The sequence below is a fragment of the Bubalus kerabau genome, chromosome 16 (genome assembly GCF_029407905.1).
Source record: "Bubalus kerabau isolate K-KA32 ecotype Philippines breed swamp buffalo chromosome 16, PCC_UOA_SB_1v2, whole genome shotgun sequence".
Taxonomy (NCBI): domain Eukaryota; kingdom Metazoa; phylum Chordata; class Mammalia; order Artiodactyla; family Bovidae; genus Bubalus; species Bubalus kerabau.
In genome coordinates this window covers 53508516-53516449 of record NC_073639.1, presented here as the reverse complement: position 1 = coordinate 53516449, position 7934 = coordinate 53508516, and the positions used below count along the sequence as shown (strand labels likewise).

Here is a 7934-nt window from a genome sequence, read left to right as displayed (position 1 = left end):
AAGAAGAGGAGGGGGGGCAGAGGATGAGATGGTTGGTGTCATTGACTCAATGGACAGAAGTTTGAACAAACTCCAGGAGACAGTGAAGGACAGGAAAGCCTGGCATGTTGCAGTTCATGGGGGTTGCAAAGAGTCAGACACCACTGAGCAACAGACCAGAAGCTGTGAAGAGAAGCTGGGGAAAATGCAAGCCATCCTTTCCTTGGAACTGGATTTCAGCTCTCTCTACCACAGGGGATACAGCCTTTTAGAATCTTCCAGACATGCTGGATCATTCAGTAATCTTAACCTAAAAAACCCAGAGGAAACACGGACAGGATGGGAGGTCTTATGTGCTGATTTGAGAGACAGATTTTGTGTGTCTTTCCCTTGCTCACTTGCTGTATTGTGGCTAGTACCCTACTAAGCTTTTAGTTTTATTTTACTTACATATGTTGAAAATTTAGATTCAGCTGGAGTTAAGTAATGGTGACTTTTCAACTTGAAGCAGTGGTTTGGGATTTCCCTGGTGATCCATGGTTAGGATTCCACGCTTTCATGGCTGTGGCTCGGGTTCAATGCATAGTCAGGGAACTAAGATCCCGCAACCCGTGCCACGTGGCCAAAAAATAAAAATAATAAACACACACACACAAAGTAAAAAAATAAGCTAAGTAGTGCACAGGGAGGGTGTATATGTGTTTGTGTGTGAAAGTGTATCGATACGTGTGTGTATACCACATATGTGTATATTCGTATCATGTAAATGCATTAGAAAAAAAAAAAAACAAAATGAAGCTAACCCATCAGACTTAGAATTCTGACTTAGACTTTTAATTCTTAGAAACTTACAACAGGTTTAGTTCGTCTGGGAAGTTAGGCTTGAGTTGGCTTAAAGAAAAGTATCAAGGAAGTCATTTTTTAAAAATAACTTTATTTATTTATTGGTTTGCTGGGTCTTCATTGCTGCAGGGCTTTTCTAGTTGCTGTGAGCGGGGACTACTCTCTAGTTGAGGTGCACAGGCTTCCCATTGCTGTGGCTTCTCTTGTGATGGAACATGGGCTCTATAGAGTGTAGGCTTTAGTGGTCGTGGTTCCCAGACTCAAGAGCACAGGCTCCTGGGCTTAGCATGTGGCATCTTCCTGGACCAGGGATTGAACCCGTGTCTCCTGGATTGGTAGGCAGATTCTTTACCACTGAGCCACCAGGGAAGCCCAGGCAAGTCATGCTTTAAAGACAACGTGTCTATAGTAAACTGTGTGCCCAAGGATGACAGCATCTGGACAACAGTGGTGAGGACTCTGTGTCTTCAGGTCTGAGCTCAGGCTTACCTGCTACCATGGTATCTGTCCATCGTGAGTGAGTGTCCATCAACCGTCCTCAAAGGCTCAGAGACAGATCCCTGGGTGACCCTGTGCAGGGATACCCAAAGCCTCAGGGAAGTGCACACTCTTTGTAAAGGAAGGAGACTGGATGAGATAAAGTCACTGTTCTTTCTTCCCCAGGATTTCTAGTTCTGATCAGGGAGCTGAACTGCTCTGCGTCATCACTTAGAAGTGAAAGTGTTAGTTGCTTAGTTGATTCCAACTCTGTGACCCCATAGACTGTAGCCCTCCAGGCTCTGTCCATGGAATTCTCCAGGCAAGAATACTGGAGTGGTTGCCATTCCCTTCTCCGGGGCATCTGTCCAACCCAGGGATTGAACCTGGGTCTTCTGCATTGCAGGCAAATTTTTTACCATCTGAGCCACCAGACACACATCCTTTTTGTTGTTGTTATTGATGTCATTGACCTTCAACTGTCCTGGACATCTGCACTTGTGACTTTAAAAAGCCAGAGCAGCAGCGCTGCCATTGAAGATGAGAAGACCATCAAAATCTGACCCAAGTCCCATCTACCTGCAGGTTCTTGAGACTCTTGCTGTTAGAAATTAGGAAGAAAGTGCTCCTGTATTGTGGAGACTGTTTCTTTTCAATTTTAGAGAAAAGGAGAGGAAAAAAGCAATTAGCACAGTCCTTTGAAGAATTATGCAGCAGGGGTGATAGCAGCTGAGATAAAGAGTGAGGAATCATTTTATGAATTATAATTCATGCTGAGAAATCGATCAAGGGTGAATAAAGTGGTAACTTTTAAAGCAGAAAGATGATTCTCTTTGCCTATTTCTTTCAACTTAGGGATGCCTGGAGAAGTTCAGAGGGGAGGGATGAAAGAGATGAGGACTCAGACATGAGATAAAGTGCCATGCAATTCAAAACATTAGGAAGATTTAGAGGGATGCATCAAACAAAGGCACCCAGCGGCTGTGATTCTCGGCTCTCAAGAGTGTACCTGGATTTGTGGAGAAAGGTTTAGAAGCTTAATTTACATACATGAAAGTCCATTTTTAACTTCCAATGAAGAGGCTGTACCACCCAGTGTGGTATTACATCAGATATTCCCTGTATCTCACAATAAATTTATTCTAGCCCTGTCCTTCCTAACAGAATTGCAGAATGAGCTTTTCAGGTCAACTTATGTTTCTTCCACCTTCTCTCTTCCCTATCTCTCCTCTAACCCCCTTTTCCAGAGTGCTAATATCCCATAGGTCCTTCTTGTTTATTTTTCCTGACCTGGGCTTTACCAAGTCACTGGGAGGGATGGCTCATAGTATTTTTTATTCGTGTCTTTAGCCAGCCTGTGCTCATTAGGAATGCTTTTGTCTGTAAGTTCCCAGGTGGCTCAGTGAGTAAAGAATTCTCCTGTAATACAGGAGACATGGGTTCAATCCCTGGGTCGGGAAGATCCCCTGGAGGAGGAAATGGCAGCCCTCTCCAGTATTCTGGCCTGGAGAATTCCATGGACAGAGGAGCCTGGGTGGCTACAGTCCATAGGGTCACAAGGAGTTGGATGTGATGGAAGAGACTGAGCACAAAGAGGTAACAGAATCATAGTAGCTAAAACAAGCAGAAGTTGATTTGTCTCCAGTGCAAGAGGTCCAGAAGCAGGCCATTTTTGCTTTGTTTTAGTGGTTCTATGATTTCAGGACTGAAATCTTTGAGGTTCTTTTGGTCTTTTCCTTATTCTTGTTGCCTCATGGTGCCAGAATGGCTGCTGTACCTCAGGCCATCTCATGCATGTGCCAGCAGAGGGGGAAAAAAGCTGAAAGTCATGAGTAAAGTTTTGTCAGAATATATATGTATGTATAACTGAATCATTTTGGTGTACAAGAGAAATTAACACAATGTTGTAAATAAACTATACTTCAGTAAAATACATTTTAAAAGAGTAAGTTTTTTCTTAACTAAGTTACATAGGTAGTGATTTAGATAGTGACTCAAACCATAGAGAATCTGCCTGCAATGCAGGAGACCTGTGTTCTATCCCTGTGTTGGGAAGATCCCCCGCAGAAGGAAATGGCAACCTACTCCAGTATTCTTGCCTGGAGAATTCCATGGACAGAGGACCCTGGTGGGCTACAGTCCATGGGGTTGCAAGAGTCAGACAGGACTGAGCGAATAACACTTTTCACTTTCAGTACCCAGTGATCACTATTGTTATTACTATTATTATTATTATTATTTTTTTTTTTTCTTCAGGAAGCCAAAGGCATTCCATAAGACTTCTGATCCTATCTCATTGGCCAGAGCTGAGCCTGACTTCCAGCAGATCATTGCCCTGGAGAACCTAGGTTACCCTTGTTGGCTGACACTGATTATGATTGATGTTTTGAGCTATAGAAGGGAGTAATTTTTCTGAGATCAAGGACATTCACATGCTATTGGATCAAATGGAGCTCTGTTGCCAAGAAGGTGGGTAGATAGGGTACAAGGAAGGCAGAAGACAGGGTCAGCCCTATACTATTTATGCCATTAAGTGTTGAAAGAGTCACTATTTTAAAGACACCAATCAGTTGATCCGCCTCAGGAGGCATCTGCAGAGGTGGGAATGACAGTTTGCTTTGTATTAACTCAGACTTGCTTACTTCTTCAATTAGCATTAACCGAGCACCTATTGAGTCAAGGCTCTGTACTGGGCCCTCTGGACACAGTACTAAGCCAGGAGGGCCAGGACTCATGCTCGTGGAGTTCCCAGTGTAGAATGGGAGACCCACCCTGACAAGCCAGTGAACGGGTGACCTCAGAGACTGGGAAGGGCTGCTGGAAGCAGCCAAGGTGGAAGGGGAGAGACTCACAGTTGTGGAGGCAAAGTGTCTGGTTCCCACTGAGTGGGGAAGTCGGGGCGGAGAGGCGCGGAAAGGATATGATGTATTTGAACAGAGACCACAGTGATGACTAGAGATTGTATTAAATCAATGACCACCTTTGAATTATGAGAGAATGAGCAGGTTTTCCTATTTATTAGGTATAATGTATGTATCTCAGTTTCTCTGTCTACAAAAGTGGATCGAAATGATGGGTTACCATCACAGAAGGTCACCCCATACCAGTCTCCACTTGGTTGACCTCACCCCTCTGTACAAGCATCAGTGTTTTTATAAGATCCAGGCAAGGTAAAAGCTGGGGATGAGAGAGTGTGGAAAGGATGAGGCCACTAATATTAATAAAAGGCCCTCATCAGAGTAGCCTGCAGGGCACGGGGGACCTGTGGGTACTGGGTCCTAGGATGCCCTGAGTCTGCAGGTGACTGGTTCCAGCTGTGACCTGGTCGGTCCAACCATCCCCCTTCCTCTTCAGGGTATGTCTTACTAACCCATCTTCCAGTGTCTGTCTCCTCTCTAGACATAGCATCAAGCGCTGATACAGGATGTGGGGACACACTAGGTGACCTTGGGGGTCAGCTCTGATTACTCCTTTTAGTCTGCTCTGCCGTCTCTAATAGGAGTCGGCCCTGTACCTTCCTCCACTCATGAGAGGTGATAAGTGAATGGAGAGGTGAAACATATGTCTGAAATCTGTGAAGCTGACAGACAGAACCAGAAACTATGCTGAGGTGAAACTGACATTCAGACAAAGAACATGGTTTATGCTTCTCCAGAGGCATGAAATCAGCTGCGTGAAGACTGGCGTGGGGTGGCCCTCTGTGACCGGATTTCATTGGCGGAGAAGGTAATCCATTATATTGAATTTGCTTATGTAGACAGAAAGACTGGGATATATACATTATACCTAAGAAACAGGAAAGCCTGCTCATTCTCCCATAATTCAGATGGTGGCCATTGATGTAATACAATCTCTAGGGAACTGATTGGCATGTTTAGGCTTTGTGGGTTTTTTTTTCCAGAGATTAGTAGTTAGAAGGACTGTTGGCCCTTCCCTGAGAGCCATTTCAAGGATGCACCTCAAGAGAGCAGGAGTAATGACCTGGGATGCTGAGGGTGACTGAACCCCACGAAGGCCTCTCTATAAACTCTCAGATGCCACAGGCTGGCAGAGGGGAGGTGAAGACCTGGTCCCTGGGCACTGAAGACCAGCCCTGGAGGAAGTTACCTGCTAGTTAAACCATGACCTGTCCATCTGGAGTGCCTACCTCTTCCATCAGTCTCTCCCTGCCCTCTGGGTATGGATGGATTCCACCTGGAAAGCTCCTGAACCCACAGTCAGTGACACATGTCATAAAGAAAACAATACCAGGTAATGGGATCAGAGGCTGGAGTGGGTGGGGCTACTTTAGAGAAAAAGGCTGCTCAGGGAGACCCTGCCTGGAGGGGTATCCAAATCCCACAGCGAAGAAGGGGCCAAGTTGGCAAAGATTGGATGGGGGGCCAGAGGGGAGCAGTTCCAGGCAGGGGAACAGCAAACGCAACAGTTCAGAGGAGGGCTGTGTTTTGTGTGTTTAAATGATTTCTATAGATTTTTATATTTAATCATCACAGTAACATAACAGAAGAGCTGGAATTAGTCCCCATAGTAAGATCAATAACAACTTTAAGGAAATCACTTAGTGAAAGATCGAGGCCAAGGGTGTGGATCTCAAAATCTGTTCCCTGCTGAGTACTGAACTGCAGGTGGAGGTGTGCTGGTGAGGCTCATATAATTTCCTGTTTATAGAAAGAGAGAGAGAAACTTCCGGAGGAAAGAAGAGATAGGGACTCAGATTCTCCTTCTGGCAGGACTATGTTAAACTTCAGGCATGACCTTGGCCGAGCCAGCTGACCTCCCTGTCTCAGTTCCAGGTCTCTTTATGTGCAGTAATCTCTCCCCTTCTCACTTCCCAGGGTGGTTGTGAGAATTGCAGGTGCAAAGGGGGTCTCAGAGTCAGGACACAGTGTGGAAAGGAAGGTACAGTGCCTGTCACAGACACATGCCAGACTTCCTTGGGTCAAAAAACTAATCGTGGGATTTCCCTGGTGGTCCAGTGGTTAAGAATCCACCTGCCAAGGCAGGAAACATAGCTTTGATCTCTCTCTGGGAAGATCCCACAGTGCCTTGGGGCAACTAAGCCCCTGGGCCACAACAGTTGAGCCTGTGCTCAACAAGAGAAGCCCCAACTAGAGAAAGTCGGCATGCAGCAGTGAAGACCCAGGGCAGCCAAATATATATAAATAATTAATTAATCACAGCTGTTGTGTGTGATGGACTGGGTCTACCATCCTGCATATGCTATTAGGTTATTTCTCTAAGTAAAGATTCCATTTCAAAATGAAGCAGCAAGGGAGGAAGGAGGGGTGGGATGAATTGGAAGACTGGAACTGCCATATATACTACTATATATAAAATAGATAACTAATGAGAACTTACCGTATATAGCTCAGGGAATTCTACTCAATGCCCTGTGGTGACCTAAAGGGGAAGGAAATCCAAAAAAGAAGGGATATATCCCTTCCATGCTTGGGTCAGGAATATCCTCTAGAGGAGGAAATGGCAACCCATTCCAGTATTCTTGCCTGGAAAATTCCATGGACAGAAGAGTCTGGTGGGCTACAGTCCATGAGACTGCAAAGAGCTGGACACAACAAGCAATTGAACACACACACACACACACACACACACACACACACATAGCTGATTCACTTTGCTATACAATAGAAGCTAGCACAACACTGTAAAGCAACTATTCAGTGTCAGTTTCAGTTCAGTCGCTCAGTCGTGTCCGACTCTTTGCGACCCCATGAACTGCAGCACGCCAGGCCTCCCTGTCCATCACCAACTCCCAGAGCTTACCCAAACTCATGACCATTGAGTTGGTGATGCCATCCAACCATCTCATCCTCTGTCGCCCCCTTTTCCTCTCACCCTCAATCTTTCCCAGTATCCAATAAAAAGCTTTCATTTATTAAAAATGAAGCAGCAACTGATCAGGGATTCTGAATACCATTTCCCAGGTCTCTTGGGAAATTGCACAAAAATCAGATATTCAGTGGCTGAGTTAGTGAGGAACCGTTGAAGGAAATTCAGGGCCAGGTGGTGAGTCCAAGTTCTCCCCTCTTCTAGCTGGGGATCCTTGAGGGACACACTCAGCTTCTTGGAGCTTCTGTCTGTCAAGTGAAGACAGTCATCCAAGTCAATAGTTTCGAGGTATAGCCAGCATCTCGTCTCCTGACATTACAAGCCTTCTGCTTTCTGGGATGGGCATGGGAGTTTCAGCATTTACAGCATCACTGATGAAAGTCATTTCCAAATTCCATCACAGCATGTCAGTGTGGAAATTAGAGGAATTCTCTGGCAGTCCAGTGGTTAGGATTCCACATTTCTGCTGCAGGGGGCCCAGGTTCGATCCCTGGTCTGGGAACTAAGATCTTGTAAGTAGCCTATGCATGCATGCATGCGCAGTTGTGTCCAACTCTTTGAGACCCCATGGACCACAGCCCACCAGGTCCCTCTGTTCATGGGATTCTCCAGGCAAGAATACTGGAGTGGGTTGCTATTTCCTCTTCCAGGGGATCTTCTCAACCCAGGGATTGAACGGTGTCTTTTGCATTTCCTGCATTGGCAGGCAGATTCTTAACCACTGCACCACTTAGGAGGTGGGGTCAAAAAAAAAAAAAAAAAAGAAAGTAGATCAACTCTGGCATTAG

General features: G+C 45.5%; 1 long non-coding RNA gene across 1 annotated transcript in view; it reads left to right on the top strand.

The window, feature by feature from the left end:
- The first annotated feature begins 3560 nt into the window (after nucleotides 1-3560).
- The window catches only part of LOC129629981 (uncharacterized), a 32493-nt gene continuing 28119 nt past the window's right edge, over nucleotides 3561-7934 (top strand). The window contains exons 1-2 of the long non-coding RNA XR_008703444.1: nucleotides 3561-3768; nucleotides 5201-5550. This is a non-coding gene — a long non-coding RNA (uncharacterized LOC129629981). The remainder of the gene's footprint in view (nucleotides 3769-5200; nucleotides 5551-7934) is intronic.